We start from the raw sequence: 19532 nt of genomic DNA, 5'->3' as shown, positions 1-19532 counted from the left end.
GCCAGCATACCCCTGTTTTCTGATGGGTTGTGAATATTTTATTTTTAGGCATTTCCAATTGATACAAATAGTGGTGAGACAAAGAAAGAAAACTCAAATCATCCATTGCTCCTTTTCCAATGTAGCCATGTTTTGGACAATTGGGAGCTCATATTGTATGTATGAATCCTATCTGAAAGCACTTTGATGGAAAAAGTTATATTTCACCAAATGCCACATTCAGACAAAGTTTCTGACTATTTATCTGGTAAAGGGGCAATGGCATTTTCTGGCATAAACAACATTTAGAAGCATGTAAGAAAGTAATTTTTTGAAAAGCCATATACACACTTCTGACTTTTCAGAAAGGTTAAAACTTTATGAGATTCAGAATCAAAAACTGATGTGACCTACATAAAAGAATCACTCTGATTTCTTAATTAAACCAAGCTGTATCTGCACACTTGGTTAACAGCTGCCAAAGAAATTATGTAATAAATCTTCTGACTGTCCTCCAAGAATGTGGAAAGGAAGGCAGTGATGAAGAGGACAGTGGTGAGGAAGATGGGAATGTTACATCTTATCCTCTTTAACGTCCCCTTGTAGAGGGTCCCCTTGTGTGCTGAGGCTTCCAGCACACAAGCCAAACAACTGAAATGATCACATCTGTAGCACTAGGCTGGGGAAAGAAGAGTCCAAATGTTTTAACAGCTGCTTTTTTTTTTTTTTTTTTTTTTTTTTTCCTTTACCTAGTTTGCTTCAGGATCCAATTTCTTTCTGAAGGGGTGGGCTCAGTGCCTGCCAGGAGCCCAGCAGGGAATGTTTACTCTGAGACACACTGAGATTTTTCCCTCTCTTCTCAAGTGATTTTTTTTTTTTTTTAAAGAGGGAGGGTAAGAAATTCTCTCAAGAAAGGGTCTCATAAAACAAACACACCTTATGAAAATGTGTTAATTTGAAAGTTCTTTTTCTGTTTTATGAAAAAGGTATGTGAAAAATAAATTGAGGAAAGCCACATCACACATTAATGCTGCATTGCTGTCTTCTGTGTCTGCTGCAAAAGGCTTGTCATTTACAGTGTCTCAGGCAAGGACATTAACTACCCTGTGGATTTCCTGCAATTTCTGCTTTTGCTTGCTCTCCATCAGAGCAGCTGTATCACTGCCAGCCTCTAGCAGAGCCAGACAAAGCTGCTCTGAACTGTGATTTGCACCAGTACAATTTACACCAGTTCCACGCAGATTTCTGTTATTAGAACTAGTTTACTCAATACACACCAGATGTAGTTGCACTTATGGTAAATTTACTGAATGGATGAACTCTCCCATGCCAGACAGTCTAACATACAGAGTGTGGTTCATCAGAGATAGTAAGCAATGTCAAAGAGCCTGACAATGTTTCTATTTTCTTCTCCTGATCCCATAAACAGTGCTTCACTTTTATATTTGAGAGATTTCAAGTCAGTGGATATACAAACAACACAGAGGGAACAAATATGTTCAAGTCATTGATGATAAATGAACAGGGTGACGAGAGCAATATCCTTCATTCCTTCCCCCAGCTTCTGCACATGCCCACTGTTCACAGACAGATGGGAGAACAAAAAAGTTTTTAAAGACTGTTGTGGTTTAACCCGGCAGGCAGCTAAGCACCACACAGCCATTTGCTCATTCCCCCCCCTACTCACAGCGGGATGGGGGATAGGCTTGGAAACAAAAGTAAAAATGCATGGGTTGAGATAAAGACAGTTTAATAGGACAGAAAAGGATGCGAAAATGAAAATAATTATAAATGAATATACAAAGCAAGTGATGCACAATGCAGTTGCTCACCATCCACTGACTGATGGCAAGCCTAACCCCAACAGAGGCCCCTCACCCCAACCAACCACCCCATTTTACTGTTCATCTTGACATAACATGGTATGGAATGATGACTTTTGCTAGCTTGGGTCAGCAATCCTGTGCCACCTTCCAGTTGGCAGGGCAGCATGAGAAACTGAAAAGTCCTTGGCTGTGTGCAACAACTAAAACACCATCATGTTATCAACATTATTAAATCCAAAATATGGTACCATACCACCTACTAGGAAAAAAACTTACTCTATCCCAGCTGAAACCAGGACAATATCCATCTCCGAATTCCATGCCATCTATATTGGAAAGCTCAGGTCTTGCTTTCCAATATATATATCCAAAATAATCACCACCTTTCCTGTCCTTTGATATATACACATACACAGATATTCTCTTAGTCTATTTCCCTCTGAAATGTCCAGAGTTCATTTAGTCCATGACTTTGGACTCCAGCTGTCATAACAGTCTTTCAGGGCAGAAGAGACTGTGTGTGGTGTTGGATTGTTGCATACCGAAGCCAGTTCTGATTCCATTTTTTCTGGTTCCATCAGAATTCATTCATCATTAATCTGGGTGATTCTTAATGTGATACCATTGATATGGCATAAAGAAACCATAGTGGTGGTGTCATACAGCATTACATAGCAATTAACATCATACAATTCAAATCGTTGGATATTCTCACCCAACACCAAATCCCCTTGAAGTACACGTAGGACTTCCCCATCCTTCTCCGTTATCCACCAAGTGCATGCAGGTCCTGGAGAAAACCCACAGATGGATTTGCCTTTTTTTGAGGTAGAGATAGCCCAGACTGTCTTCCCCAGCATGGTTTTTTTATTTGTTTATTTATTCATTTTTTATGTGCACTACAGGGACTTTATCACCTTCTACAATACATAAAAGTTTTGAATCGGCAGGCTTGGCTTGGTTGGCAGATCCCTTAATGTACTTACATTGTATCCCAATGTTTGAATGTCCCAGCATCCATTACCTTCAGTGTAGTCTTTAACAGGCCATTGTATTGCTTGATTTTCCTGGAGGCTGATGCATGATAAGGGATGTGATATACCCACTCAATACCATGTTCTCTGGCCAAGTGTCTATAAGGTTGTTTTGAAAATGAGTTTCATTGTCTGACTCAGTTCTTTCTGCGTGCCATGTCAACACTGGACTTGCTTTTCAAGGCCCAGGATAGTGTTCTGAGTGGTGACATGGGGCACAGGATATGTTTCCAGCCATCCAGTGGTTGCTTCCATCACTGTAAGTACATGGCACTTGCTGTTGCGGGTTTGAGGAGTATGATATAATCAGTCTGCCAGGCCTCCCCATATTTATATTTCATCCATTATCCTCCATACCAAAGAGGATTTAACTTTCTGGTTTGCTTGATTAGAGCACATGCTTCACAATCGTAAATAACCTGTGCTATAGTGTCCATAGTCAGGTCCACCCCTCGATCACAAGCCTACCTATATGTTGCATCTCTGCCTTGATGGCCTGAAGTGTCATGAGCCCATTGAGCTACAAATAATTCACCCTTATGTTGCCACTCCAGGTCCACCTGAGCCACTTCAATCTCAGAAGCCTGATCCACTTGCTGTTTTGTTGTTATTTTTTTGTGACATTGTTCAGCGGCCCAATTTTTGGGCATGTGAGCATCTACATGATATACTTTTACAACCAGGTTCTCTACCCGGGCAGCAATATCTTGCCACAGTGCAGCAGGCCAGATGGGTTTGCATCTGCACTACCAGTTGCTCTGCTCACATTGCTGTAACCACCCCCGCAGGGCATTTGCCATCATCCATGAATCAGTACAGAGATCAAGCACTGGCCACTTTTCTCATTCAGCAATATCTCAAGCAAGCTAGATGGCCTTCACTTCTGCAAATTGTCTCAATTCTCCTCCTTTGCCAGTTTCTGCAATTTGCCATGTAGGAGTCCGTACAGCAGCCTTCTGCCTCCAAAGTTGTCCCAAAATACAACAGGACCTATCAGTAAACAAGGTATATTGCTTCTCACTTTCTGGTACCCTATAAAATAGGGACTCTTCAGCATGTATCCCCTTCTCCTCTGGTGTCACCTCCTCCTCTGATGAAATCTTTGCCTTCTCACCAGTCCATGATCACTTCCAAGATTCCTGGGCAACTGGTGTTTCCTATTTGAGTCCATTGCATGAGTGCGACTCACTTACTCCACATCGCATCAGTCGCATGATGTGTAACAAGGACCCTCCCTTTGAACAAACATCCAGGCCAGCACTGGCAGTCAGGGTGCCAGGAGGAGCTGTGCTTCAGTACCAGCCACTTCTGAAGCAGCTCAAACCCCTTCATATGCTGCCAATATCTCCTTTTTACTTGGAATACAGTGGGTCTTGAATCCTCAGTATCCATGACACTAAAACCCTAGGGGTGGACTTCAAGTCTCCCCTGCTGCTTTCAGCCAGACACTCTAGGTAGGGACATTCTCCCCTGCTGCAGTGTGGAGCACATTTTTTACACCTGGTCCTGCCCAGACTGTCTACTATGAAGAAATTAACTGTAGCCCAGCTTAAACCAGGACAAGCTAAAAATAAGATTATCAGCCTAATACAGTTACCCGAAACAGTATGTTGGACTAAAACAAAGAGAAACAAAAAACAAGAAACAAACCAACAAGAAAACCTGTCTGACAGTAAGATGTATTTGTCTGGTGATGATTCGAGTGTAATTTTGTCTCGTTGCTTTGAGAGAGTAGAGCTGCATGTTCATGTGTGGTCCCAGTAATCAGGGTGTGGTCAGATTTTTGAGCTCTGGGAAGGGGTTTTTGGAACCGTCCTGCTAACTTCTTTAAGCAGACAGCGTTTCTGTCTGCTTAAATACACAAGAAATATTATGAACTCATGGTACTTATGGCTCTCAGTGTCTGCCAGTCCTCATTGGAGTAATCAGTACAGAACAATTATGTTTGCAGTGCTCAACTTCTCAGTGATGAAGTCAGGTCTTTTCCTGGCTTATTGAATGGTAAGTCTCTGATGAACATGTTTTTTTGTTGTTGTTGAGGGGTTTTGTTTGTTTGTGTTTGTTTTTGTTTTCCCCATTTTTTGCCAGAATGGAGTATGGATAGAAACCTCTTTACTTTTATTTCCTGATGGCACTTCAAGTCTAAATTATCTTTAGAAATTGTGTTTTGGTTTAGCCATCTGCTTACAGAGACCCATTTGCTTGACTTCTTCTGAATGGAATTTGAGAAATGGCAATCTAAGTAAAGTTGTGATTTGGTTCTTGGAGATTACTAACAAAAGGGAAGAGGGAACAAAAGGAACACCAATTATTTGACAACTTCACTAACTTCCTCACTTCCACATGCTATACAGAGTATCAGCTTTGATCTAAAAACCTCTCAAATGTTGCCAACCAGGACTTGAGAAGTGTTCATTCACCCTGTGAACTGAAGCAACTCAGCATAGCAGACTCTAATCACTTGTGGTGTTAGCCTAACCTTCACTTCCCTCTGTGCTCTGTAACTGACATAGTTTGTTGCCATGTAGGATGAGGTTCTGGTCAGAGTAGTCAGACTTAAATGCAAGCTGCTGACATGAAGGGCAAACTTATTCCTATTGCTGTCTCCAAACCTTCTAATTCACTTGTCTGAGCCATATATCCCAATCTGGCTACAAAAGTACTATGGCCAGCATAAATGAGTATTGTGAAATCTGGAAACTGCTCTGGCTAGCCATGAAGCACAATCTAAATTTAGAGGACTACTACATTTCCACCATATCATCTCTTGATTTAATTTCATGTGAAGTTACAGGGGTTAAGCGCTTGATTCGGGTGAAGCTGCTTCTTTACACAGTGGTATTAGTGCAGGTTGAGTTGTCTGTCCAGTTATGAACTTAAGTATTGTGTCAGGGTCTCAGTTCTCAGCCAGTAACTTGTTTGCTCTGAATAACAGTGACAGCTTTGTTATATGTATTTATATTTCTAAAATGTGTGCCCTAGGCTATTAATAAGGGACATGAAATGAATCCATGGATAAGGAAATCAAATAACCTGTGTGACTGTGTTGTATTGGTCATCTTGCACCAAGAGAGCCAAAAGATCCAAAAAGCAACACGGGGACCAAAAGTCTTCTTATACAATTTACAAAATAGCTTTTTATGTCAGGCATCACCAAACAGCTCCTTACTAGCTATGCAGTAGCAACCAGGTATTTTCCACCTGACAGAGCACAGCACTGAGACAGATCCAGAGATGAGAGGAAATGGGCCCAATGTGATTCCCCACAGGCTGATCGGGGCCATCCAGGCCTACAGGTACCCTCAGGGCACCCCTTACACAAAAGGATGAGATAAACCTCAGGAAAAACAAAAACCAGCCTTAAACTGAAACATCACATGTGGGGCAGGTACAAGACGATTAAGAGTTTGGAAATCATGTGGAGTTACAATGAAAGCAGCATCAGTGAAGTTGCAATTGTTCAAGAATCAATTAATCTCTCATGAGAATATTATATAGAAACAACACCTAATGTCTATAGTTTCATAATGAGATCTGTTAGGGTTTTATTAATTGCTCAGTCTTCTCCTACAAATAAATTGGAGTGATTGTCAGAAGTGGGAAAAGCAAGACAGCTCTCTACGGGGAGGTGAGCTGGGCCTGGTGGGGGCTGCCCATGGGGTTGCTTGGTGCTCAGCTTAGGGCTTGGGAAGACCTGAAATAACTTGTCAGCAAGCAGCAAAAGCAGGGCTGCTCTCTAAGGGTAGAAATCTGGGAGCCATGGGATACCCACCAGGCAGGGCACATCCCACAGTGACGAATCAAGGCAGGCCAAGGGACAACATCCAGGTCCAACAAGGAACACAAATCATAAGGCAATAGTGTAATAGGCAGGTCTGAGATCAGCCTGGGAAGTCATTTTGTAGATCAGGGTTAGGATTGAGTCTAATGATTATCATGCAGGGCTGTGGTGACAAAGTAGAGCAAAAGGCAAGCCAGCCCCCATGTGCTGAGACAAAACCCAGCATTACCCCATAGCTCAGCACTCATCCAACAAAGCTTAAACTACTGCAAGATACCTTGGGCTAAGCTTAAATAGCATTCCTGGGATCATCCTGGGATCATCCTGGGATATCACCATTTCATGTAAATGGTGGTTTAATTGAAATCTCTTTTCATATAATATGGATGAAAATTGGAAAAAAAAAAAAGAAAAGAAAAAAAAAAGTGAAGAAAGAAATTAAATGCCTGTTTTCGCTTCACAAATAAGAGGATTCCTTCAGAGCAAAGGGAGAATTTTGTCTTAAAGTCATGCTTTTTTCAGCCTAGTTTGAAAAAAATCTTTCCTGTATACATGGGAGACAATTTTTAATCACTCACAGTTATAAATTAAAAGAGGAGGAATACATTCAGGTTCAACAGACTTCAAGGTTAGACATTTATTGTCGACATTTCACATGTTGAGTGAAGGTAATTATATTTTACTTGCCAGTCTGACTCAGCAATAAATGGGTTAGTAATAAAACTGGAATTACATTAAAGAGCAGTAAACAGGAACAGGTGATTTCATGGTCTGTGTCTCAACTACAAAACCTTAAAAGGAAGACTTTGGATGACATCTTTCCTCTCAGGTCCAGTTGAATACCCAGTCTGTGTTAGGACAAGACCAGTGTCTGAACTGTCTTTTCTTTCTGCTTTCACAGAAAAGGAAAATTAAGTGTGTGGAAGTGAAGCAAATCATGGCAAACCTTAGCATAGTCTGAAGTCCAGCTGCGGAGTGGGATCTGATACATATTATCCTATGGATTTGGTGTAGTGGTACTGACTGGCCCACATTTCTATGTCCACAAATTGTTTTCCTTCCAAAAAAAAAAAAAAAAAAACCAGAAATATCTTTATGTGTTATAATTCTTCACAGGAAAGAATTCCTTTTCACCATCTATACTGTTAATAAGAGGACATCCTGAGTTATCCAGAAACCAGCTGCTGTACTACCTACAATGCAAACCATTTAGCAGTTTCCTGGCCAAATTCTCAAGATGAGTTTTGAGGACATTCTCGAAGAAATTATTTACTCTCAAAGAACATTAGTAAACACTTTCTTCATTAAGCAGGAGTTATATCCCATTCCAGTTCAAATAAAAGGAATAACTTCAACTAGAATGAATGGCATAGAACCAGTGCAGGCCTGTGAAGGAAATTAGCTTGAATCCTGTTAGCAGGGCAGGCTAAAATGTGCATCATCCTTCCCACTTATGTAAAACTGACTGTTATAATAAAGTAATTTGGAAACACTCTCAATTTCTTAATTTTATTTTACTGATATTTCATAAACCTGATAAAGAAAACCAGACATTTCAATGAAGGAAAATCAGCACGAAAAAATTAAGGTTATTTAATAATTTAATAATGTTGGGTCCTAAATTACCATAAGATTTACACCTGAATGTTTTTTAACAAGATAACATTAAAGGACAGAAATTAGAAAAGTCCCCTTCTTTATTATGGTACTAGAGTGCTCTTTATGTATTCCTGTGACTTAAATATATCATTTCTATTTGAGCATCTCCCAGCATTTGAACTCATGTAACATTCACAGTCTCTCACTTATGTTTCTTTTCAGCCTGGAGTAGATTTATAATCTTTTCAATCTGGGAGCTATGTGATCAAGAATGGATGAAGCTGCACAAGTGAATGTATATGAGTACTGTACCAAGGAAAATGAAAACAAAAGTATAGTACTAGATGTCACCCCATCATCTCACAGTCAAAAGATTGGCTCTTAAGTAACACACAAACTTCATGTGGGGAATTTTAGCCACAGGGAAGAAAATAAAGTCTGAGTTGTTATAAAGGAACTTTTGAAAGTATTGATACAAGACCATGGAGTCAAGATATGAATTTGATGTGCAATATATAAGCCACAGCAACTTGTAGTTTGATGAGGAGAATAATTGTATTTAGAACTTTAATTTCCATATGAGGTTATGGGATTGAGTTGAATTTTTGAGAGGTAAACAACCCAAAACAAATGAAAAAGTGTATTGCTTGGACTTGAGTGACAAAAAATAATAATAATTTCAGGTTGACCCCAAACATCATACTCTTCTAACTTCTCAATTTCTTGTTTCATTCTTTCCACTATAGAATTCACCTCTCTGCACAACTCCTGCAAATGATTCTCTCGATGAAGGAAGAAGCGGGTAGAAGAAACTACGGTCTCCCTATAGACCTCCATTCCACATAAGTGTCAGATAACAGGCTCAAGCACAGTGCAGACCCAGCAGGTTCCAGACAGGAATGTGATAACCGAAAGTACCAAGTGTTTCACTGAAACAAGAATATCTGTAATAGGACCTACTGGATAATTTATTCACAAGGAGTTTCTCTGCAGTGTTCTCCCTTTTATGAGAGGCTGTCTTGCACTTTAACTGTGATCATTAGAGACTTTCTCTAAGATTTTTTGTTATTATTATTTTGTTGCATAAACATCTACCTGCCTTGAGAGATTTGTTATGTCTTTTTTTTTCTCTCTCTCTTTTTTTTTTTTTTCCCCCATGGAATTTGTTTCAAGTTTCATAGACAAACAATAGAAAATCATTTAGATCGGGGCTTATCCAGCCTAGTTTGTTTCTGTTGTTGTAGTTTGTCTAAAACTTAGGGCCTTAGTATAAGTTATTCTGTCTTCTTTAACAGTTGGTAAAGGAATGGACACATCCAGGAGGCATTTCATTTGATACATGTACATGTTAAAATGAAAGTAGTAAAATAGCTTCAGGAAGCTCTTCTCTTTCTCTCTCTTGAGTTTCTTCCTGCTAAGGAAAAGTTTAGGTGGCTAGTTTGAACTGAACATGTAACATCACCCTAGGTGCAGATCTTGTCTCCGGTAGCTGATAGTTAACAAACAAGCATAGGAATCAATACACAAAGAGAGTGATTCATTCTCCCTTTTCTATAGTGTGATCCCTTTTTGGATATTGTCAGCATCTGGCAGCCAGTAGTTTTGCAACTGCCTGAGCCACAGGCAGTGTCTGGATCATCCTTCTCAGTAAACTGTATCCTGAAAGTTTCTCTAAGTCTTTTTGGAACTCATGTTCATATATTTATCATAAATAATAACCCATGACAATGAGTTACACAAAATTATACCTTGTGCAAAAAAGCACTTCTTTTCATTTTCTTTAAAACCAATACCCAATTGCAACAAGGAATGAAATTAAAACAAAGGTTTTCTTTCATATCTACCTAAGCTGTTCTTAGATTTATACTTAAACAGGAATATAACTTGTTTACATTTTTGCAGTTTATAGATATTATGAGGAATTCCATGGTCTGTAAATGTAATCTATCTGAATTAAGGTCTCTGTCCCAGACCCCGGTGAACAGTTATGTAATGGTAATGTTTTCAAACATCATGCTGTTTGCTTCAGTTCAGGTGAATCAGAACCCATAGACGTTATGCATGAGAGAAGTTCTCCTTTAATTGTAGTAGCAGAGTTGTTAGAACAGAAAACAAACAAGGAAAAAACAACAAAACCTGTGAATTTTGTTGTTGCTGATACAAATTTGAGTGAGTGTGATGCACACAGTAGTGACAACTGGGAATTCCTTAGATGGATGGGGATTCATTACAATATATTTCTAGTTTATATTCTAGCTTATATTAATATATTTTCTAGTTTATTTCTAGCTTATGGGGAATAATATTTAATAATATATTATCTCTTTTATTATTATTATAATTCCTTGTAATCAAGATTAAATGTCACATGATGCTGTATAACTCCTCTTCAACCATAAGACTTAGGGGGAAAAATGCTAACTTTAGATGATTAATAAATCAAAATATTTGGTCAAATTCATGAAATATATATTGGAAGATAATTGGTTGGCCATAAATTATACAGTCTTCATGTACTTTCTTCCTAATAGAACATAAGTATATTTCTGCAAGCCTGATACTTACTTATGGTCTACATAAGTTTGTTCACTTCAGCAAGTTGTGTGTGCGCACAGGAACTTCATCTAATGTGTTTGTCAATTTACGTTATACAGCATAGTATACATTAAATCACTGTGTCATCACTGTAAAGCATGAAACTAATTTTGTGTAAAAAGCAATCTTGGTTTTGAGAAATGAAGGAATTCCATTACTGTCACATTAACAGATACATCCTTCATTCTCCCCTGTTGTTAAAGCATATATATTCAGAATTGTTGCCACTTGTAATTAAACTGAATAATTTCAAACCATTCAACTTGTAAGAAAATGCCCTTTTGAAATTGCTGCACTTTTAGTAAAATACTAACTATTAAAATGTTACTGAGAAGCAGCAAGCTTTTTTTCATATATTCTTTTTGTTCAAACTAAGCACAAACATCTTGCAATAAAGGAAGATTTGTAATATTAAAAAAAAAAAATCAATCATTCCATTTCTTCTTAATTACAAATGTTGCTGTGAAGAAAAGCCACATGGGTAATAGGTATTTAAAAGTCTGCCTTATACCAGGGAGAATTTGATGTTAGCATTTAAAAAAAATAATAACAAACAAACAACAACAAAAAAAAACAGCAGAGGAAAAGAGAGACACTTTTCTCAAATAAGGTATTCAGCATTTTAAGGAACAAAAGAAGTCCTCCTGTGCACCCCAGGAACTTGAAAACAAACACACACATGCACACACACATACACAGAGATTTTTAATCCCAGAAAAAAATTAAGTAGTCAAATTGGCTATAGCTGGCGTAAAAAGAAAATTTATTAAAAAAAAAAAGGAAGGAAGGAAGGAAGGAAGGAAGGAAGGAAGGAAGGAAGGAAGGAAGGAAGGAAGGAAGGAAGGAAGGAAGGAAGGAAGGAAGGAAATACAAGTAATCAGGATGACGTTCTTTCTTTAAAATATGTACATGTATAGTATAAAGTAGTTATGTACATGTATAGTATAGAAAGAAAGTAGTAGTATATAAAGGAAGTGGTATACTTTCAAAAGAAAGAAAGAAAGAAAGAAAGAAAGAAAGAAAGAAAGAAAGAAAGAAAGAAAGAAAGAAAGAAAGAAAGAAAGAAAGAAAGAAAGAAAAGAAAGAAAGAAAGAAAGAAAGAAAGAAAGAAAGAAAGAAAGAAAGAAAGAAAGAAAGAAAGAAAGAAAGAAAGAAAGAAAGAAAGAAAGAAAGAAAGAAAGAAAGAAAGAAAGAAAGAAAAGAAAGGAGGGAGGGGAGGGAGGAAAGAAAAGAAAGGGAGGAGGGAGGGAAGGAAGGAAGAAGGAAGGAAGGAAGGAAGGAAGGAAGGAAGGAAGGAAGGAAGGAAGGAAGGAAGGAAGGAAGGAAGGAAGGAAGGAAGGAAGGAAGGAAGGAAGGAAGGAAGGAAGGAAGGAAGAAAATACAGGTAATCAGGATTGATTACCTTTCTTTAAAATATGTATAGTATAATTCTGTTTCCCCCAGATACTGAAGAGGTGTATATGCAAGTATGCAGATATGTTGTCAGTGCCCAACATTTAGATCTGGGATAAAGGCTTCAGTTTTTATTAGCTGGACAAGTAATTATATGCTGTTTTTATAGCTCATCATATTCATTTTGCAACAACAACAACAACAAAAACTGGGGCTATGGTTGAATAAAGTGAAATAAAATTTCTCTTGGTCTAGTCATATCTGCACACACCAATTTCTGTTTTCCACAATGTGGAATCTGGACTTTTAAGTGTTTAGCAGTTTGCAACAATGAAAATATTATGTTTTGCAATACACTCCTCTAGAATGATACAAGTTTACTATGTGTCTCTTTACAAAATAAAAATAAATAAATAAATAATAAAAATAAAAGCATAAGCATGAGATCCTGCAGTAGTAAGCTACCAAATCTGCATTCCTGAAAACAATGCCTGTGAACAGTTTAATTATTTTGTTCTTTCTTAAGTCTTCTTGCCAAGAATCTTTACTGGATTAAGTATTCAACACCAAGAGATTAAAGATGTATATCCCTGTAGCTACCACTGCACATATCTCCACATAATCACCAGGATTAGCTTTCTAAGGAAGTAGATCAAAGATTTATTTCCTTGTGGGTACCCGATAATAAAGGCTAAGGATAAACCAAACTCTCATCACTCTTGCATCTATCCCTCAGCTACCAGATCAAGACTAAATAAGAATGTGAATAAAGTCAATGCGGAAAGCTTCAGTACTCTACAACAGCTATAATAATAGGAACACAACAGAATAATGAAAGGGAACTAGAGGGAAGGCAAGTTACATAAAATCTTTAAGGGTACATAAAGGAAAGCAATTAATAAACTGCAGAGCCTTTTGAAAGTACCTGTGAATAAGTATTCACAAGAAAATACTACTTGTGTACAGATCTGTGAAGCATGTGTCCACGAATTACGAAATCCTGTACTTCATTATTATTTGTTCTTTGAAACCGAGGTTTCATAAAAGCTATCTGTACCTGATAGAGACAAAGCAATCATTCTAAGCAACAGCACCAGGGAGCTCCATTGTTAAATGCACAATAAACACATAATAATTCAAGCTGGCGCATTGCAAAAAGGCCAGTGCATAATTGATTATTTTTCCATACAGTTCTGGACAGACATGAACCAATAAAAAGACCTGTACTTGTACATAAGATCGTTAATTTTTGCAGTGATATATGAAAACAAATTGTTTGTCTAAGGCTCAGAACATGGCATTCAATGGAGACTGCTAAATCTTCTCCTTCTGCCTGGATTATTTTAAAGGCCCTCAAGTTCATGTTAAATTAGAAGATAGACTATTCAAAAAAAAAAAAAAAAAAAAAAGTGATCACTTGTTTTTAAAAGTCTTAGCATAAATAATTCAGTTGTATGGTATAGCAACAAGTATCTAAACTAAGGAAGTTCCAACACAATCTGCCTTGCCTGTGGGCCAATCTTGCTCTTGAAGCTTACAGGTATTTGCTGCACTTCTGCTGCCTTTATTTACTCTGTAGTAAAAAAACATTCCTTTTTGTCAGCAAAACCACTGAAAGTTAAAGCTTCTTTTGACTTTGACAGATCACTTAGTCACTCTGATCCTCATTTTATCCACAAATATCTACCTCAGAGAAGTGTAGTGAAGCTCAATTAATAGTTACAAAGCACTCAGAGGTCCCTGTAGGATGACACTGTAGAAAAAGGTTGTAGTATTTTCTTCTCTGAAAAAGGATAACCTTGAAATTCAGTCTTTTTGGTAAAGTACATAAACTATAACACATTCGTGATATACAACTCTGATTAAAATAACTGGTCATTTCCAAGTTGAGGACTAGGTTTATTATATTAATTTTCCTTGCTTGTGTTACATTTAAAAGTCTGTGAACAACAAAATGCAAAAATATTTTTATAGACTGTACATTCTCAGCGTATACACAAATACATACACAGACATGCACAGTTTCCCTTGTGTTCATTTAAAAAGAAAATCAATAGACTACATAATACAAATATCAAACAATTTTGACTTAATAGGAAGTAATTTCTTCTTGTAAAACTATATAAAAATCTACAAAATGTGTATCAATGTGTATTTAAAATTATACTCTGTTTTGCAGAATCAGTTAAATTCCTGAATATTTTTTTTCTGCCTTTGCTAGCATGCTAACTTAAATTTAATTAACAGATAGTACCACTGCATGAGCAGAGACAACATATTGGTTTGTTGGTGCTTTTTTACTGCTTTTCATTTTAGTATACATTTCATCAAAAGACTAGCAATAGAGTGTTATTTATTTAATAATTGTATTCCTCTGGCAAACCAAACAATTTTGTTTTATCTTTGACTCTAAAGACAACCAATTTTAACATGGTTTTTATCCCCAACTCTGTCTTAGACACAGTTCCTTTCTTTAATGCTCATGTTCTTACAACTATTAGTGTTTTTTTTTTTTCCTTCTTATTCCTCTGCCTTAATTCAGATGCTCATGTAGAGAACCATGCATAAAAGTGAAATTTCTGCTTTTCAGCCTTGCATCTGACCCTCCCTGTCACAGAAAGGATAAATTAGATATTCCCAGCCCAGCTTTCCATTGACACATTTTGGGCATCAGGAGCCTCAGGATAGGAGGAGTACACATAGGCCTAGAGCATCTCTTTGCCTGTAGTTTTGTCCTGTGCCCACATCACAAGGAGTGTGCATGGAAACACAGAATATCACAGGGCTCTCCTCAGGTGCACAGTGCCCACCATAGGAAATGACTTCAGCCTAGAGTGAAGGGTTTCCTTCCTGGAACCTCTGGCTGACTTCAGCACCTGAAAAGTGTCTTTGGAAGATGCACAGATGAAATAGGAAGACCAAGGAGGATTTCCAGTCATACAGCAGTGTATATGTGCCAGATGTCACACAACCAGCATTCCTACTTTCTGTCCTTGCAGGTTACGGATGAACTTCTAACATCACTGTTTGCCCAACTGTACCATAAATAAATAAATAAATAAATAAATGGATTTTTGGAAGCATTGCTAGAACAGAACAGAACAGAACAGAACAAAACAGAACAGAATAGAATAGAAGGGAAAGAGAAGGTGTCCTGTATCACATTTCAGATACTCTGTGTGAACCTGGGGACATGCACATAGAGGCATACAAAACTTGGAAAAACAATTCAGTGTTACTGTCAAGAATTCCTTCTAAGGTACTGTAAGATACCTGGATGACATTTTTGAATGAACATTTATTTAACTGATGATCAGATTTAGCAAATTTCTTTAATTCATGGTCAGAGGACTGGAGCACCTCTCCTATAAAGAAAGGCTGAGAGAGCTGGGGATGTTAAGCTTAAATAAGAAAAGGCTCCAGGGAGACCTTATAGCAGTCTTCCAGTACCTAAAGGGGGTCTACAGGAAAGCTGGGGGGGGGGGGGGAGGGGGCGGGGAGGGAATTCTTTGTCAGGGAGTATAGTGCTAGGACAAGGAGTAAGGTTTTAAGCTAAAAAAGGGTAGATTTAAATTAAATATAAGGAAGATTTCTTTACTGTGAGAGTGGTAAGGCCCTGGCACAGACTGCCCAGAGAAGCTGTGGATGTCCCATCCCTGGATGTGTTCAAGACCAGGCTGGATGGGGCTTTGGGCAACCTGGTCTGGTGGGAGGTGTCCCTGCCCATGGTAGAGGGGGTGGAACTAAATGGTCTTTAAGGTCCCTTCCAACCCAAACCATTCTATGATTCTATGTTAGCTTGGTGCTGGAGTAAAAATCTTAGACTTCTCCAAATTGCATCTTTTCAAGACTATAAAGACAAGCTATAAAAGAGGCTCAGTTATAATATTTGAAACTGAACATATCCCGTACATTTAATCTTTTTCTGTCCTAAAGAAAAAGTGCCCTCCAGAAATCATTCATTGTCTTATGCAGTGTTTATTTTTTGCTTATTTTTGTGAAGGATTAAGCCTTTGTGATTGAAATTGCTGACACCAACTTACATAGGTAGTTTGTTTGTTTATTAAATTAAAACTTTTTTTTTTTTTTTTTTTTTCAAGTAAGTAAAATGCTGGTACTTTTTATGTTTATGTTTACAGTTGAAAGATTGCAATATTTCCAAAATAACTAGTAATACAAAAGTCAAATGTATTTTTTCTTTGTTTCATTTATAAAAACAATACATTTATTTCTTACCAGGTAAAAGGTCCATTAAACACCAGATAGAATTTGCTACCTAATCAAAATTGTATAGCTGAGTAACAACAGCAAAATGATTGTAGGGATGGCATATTTGGTTTTCATCTTTGGTGTGCTGTTCCAAAGCATGTTATATATTGTTTTATTTTTCCAACTTTTGCTTATATTTGTTTGTACACAGAAATTCACAGCCCCTCTTTCTAAAATTCTACTATGCATTGCCTAGATGAATAATGAAAATCATTGAGTTAACACAATGAAAGCCATTTAATTTACTTTAGTTCCCTGACATACTTAGCAATAGGAAGCATTTTTAAGTTCATAGCATTTTTCTGAACAGTCTGAGTGAATGTGAATGAAAAAGATACAGATGCAAGTAAGAAGTAGAAGAAAAATGTATAGAAAAGTACCACTAAGGTCTTATGGCCTAATCTGCTGCCAGTGAGTGTGGCACAAATTGTGTCTTACAGCAAATTGTGTCAACAGCAGTTAACAAACTTGTAACAACTAACTTTCTGGGCGTTGATTATAGAAGTTCTTTGGCATAACAATGGTATATGACTAGGTATATCACGTCAGTGGATGTTTGGAACTTCTTACGTTCATGTGAGCACAAGAATTCCACTGTATTCACAGTTGGTGAGGCTACATGTGGAGTTTGGGACCCTCAGTTTGAGAGATATGGACGTACTGAAAAGAGTCCAGCACGGGGCCATGAGGATGATGAAGGGATTGGAGCACCTCTCATGTGAGGAAAGGCTGAGAGAGCTGGGTGTGTTCAGCCTGGTGAAGAGGAGGCTCAGATCTTATCAATGTCCACAAATACCTGAAGGGAGGATGCAAAGACGGAACCAGGCTCTTTTCAGTGGTGCCCTGTGCCTGGACAAGAGGCAATGGGCACAAACTGAAACACAGGAGGTTCCCTCTGAGCATCAGGAAACTCTTCTTTACTGTGTGGGTAACTGAGCACTGGCAGAGGCTGTGGAGTCTCCTTCTCCAGAGGTCTTCAGATGCAGCCTGGATGTGGTCATGGACAACCCACTCTAGGTGTCATTGCTTGAGCAGGGGTTTGGACCAGATGACCTCCAGACCAACCATCTTGTTTTTTTGTGTTTCTGTGAATTCATAGTAAAATATGAAGCCAGATTTTAAGATCCACTGAGGCACTGTCATCTAGTAAGGCAAACATAATGGATGAACCACTGACAACTGTAGCTAGTCAAAAAAGTTTCTCGGTGAATCAAGTGATGACTCCAGCACTAGCAAAATTGTAAATGTACACTAGCAAAATGTAGACTGTGCATTTTTGTATCTAAAACCAGAAACTATCATTGCTGCAAAACAGATGAAAATGAAACTAATTAACATACTCAGTTAAACCACTCCAAAATGACTGCATCATCACAGTTCTTCCTTCTCAGTACTGTTCCCGGTCATTATAGAATCTAGATAAAGATGATCACAGATCTCATTAACTGCATTGCTAAATGAATCTTCACTTTTCCTCAACATAATATTCCAGAGTCCCTGCTCATTTGCTTTTTATAGCTTTGAGATCCTATTGAAAAGAGGTCCTGGTATAGTCATACATGGTTTGATGAATGGAAATGTAAGGATGTGAACTTCAACATCCTTTGTGACAGAAAAAAAAAAAAAAAGAAAGAAAAAAAAAAAAGAAAAAAGCAGAAAACAGATGTATAAAATACCAAGGTTTTCATCTTCATGGAGTAAGGAATGCAGAAAACACTGCAATGATTCCACATAAGATTTGTAGAAATTCTCATTTGGAACAAAATATGATGGGATACATTGCTGAATTATTTCCCCTGAGTTTCTCCCTGTTTCCTTGCCAACTACAAATCTCTTGTCATTCCTCATGTGAAGAACTGACTTTTAATACTAATGAGCATAAGAAAAGGGAACAAGTTATCACCATGTGATTATCTATGTCTTTATGGACCATGACAAAATGCACTACAAACCATCAGCAACAAAGAACTACAGTGTGAAAAGAGATCTGCTGTCTGAAATTGATATCTTCTTTTATCACTAGTGCTCATTTCATGTGAGGTGTACAGATACTCCATTTTTATCATTTAGCACATTAGAAGTTTCTATATGGTGTTCATATTGCCTGTTCATGCCAATAAAATGTCAGCTTAGGCAGCTGGGTCCAATCTTTAAGTACTTTTCATAGAATCATAGAATAGCTCGGGTTGGAATGGACCTTAAAGACCACCCAGTTCCAACCCCCCTGCCACAGGCAGGGATGACACCCACTAGATCAGGTTGCTCAGGGCCTCATCTAACCTGGCCTTGAACACCTCCAGGGATGGGGCATCAATAGCTTCTCTGCGCAACTTGTTCCAGTGCCTCACCACCCTCTGAGTGAAGAAAACCACCCTCCGAGTGACTTTTGAGTATGTGCAATCTGAATTCTAGCAGGAGTTGTAAGTATTCACCATTTCCCACCCCCAGCATCTCCATCAATACTGGTAACAATGGGAGTCCCAATGCAGACAAGCTGTTTGTCTTTTTATCACCAATGTTTACTATACAGCATTAAATATATACAGCGAAGTAGAGTGGCTGCCAAGAGGTTTTGTGTACTTTAGCTGAAGTCACCACCAGCAAGAGCGGAGCTGTGCTAGTGTTAGTGTAATGGTGAGAAATTCTGCTAAAGGCCTCGTTGTGGACACACTGCTCCGTACCATACCTCTGTTCAATAGATCATTCATGAGAACCCAGCCCCCCATCCAGAGAGCAAGGAGAGTTGGGTCATGAGCAGGAAGGGATGGAGACAAGGCTGAGTTTCTTACTTGCAGCTCAGGCTCTCAGCTGGTTTATTGTTGTCATGGCTACAGGCTCCACATGCCTCCAGCCCCTGCTTTATGAAAAGAATGATGCAGTGTCTAGCCCTACAGCTGAATATATAAACCAAATTAGTCTACCATGCCTCTACCTGTTTTGTGGCTCACAATGAAAGAAGTAATATATCATGCAATCAGTCTTGTAACAGTTATATTCTGTAAACACTAAGTCACTACACCCAGACTTTTTTTATTTGCTCTTTAGAGCCCCTTCTCA

Source organism: Aythya fuligula, chromosome 1, assembly GCF_009819795.1.
Source record: "Aythya fuligula isolate bAytFul2 chromosome 1, bAytFul2.pri, whole genome shotgun sequence".
Taxonomy (NCBI): domain Eukaryota; kingdom Metazoa; phylum Chordata; class Aves; order Anseriformes; family Anatidae; genus Aythya; species Aythya fuligula.
Note: the sequence above shows the minus strand (reverse complement) of the source record.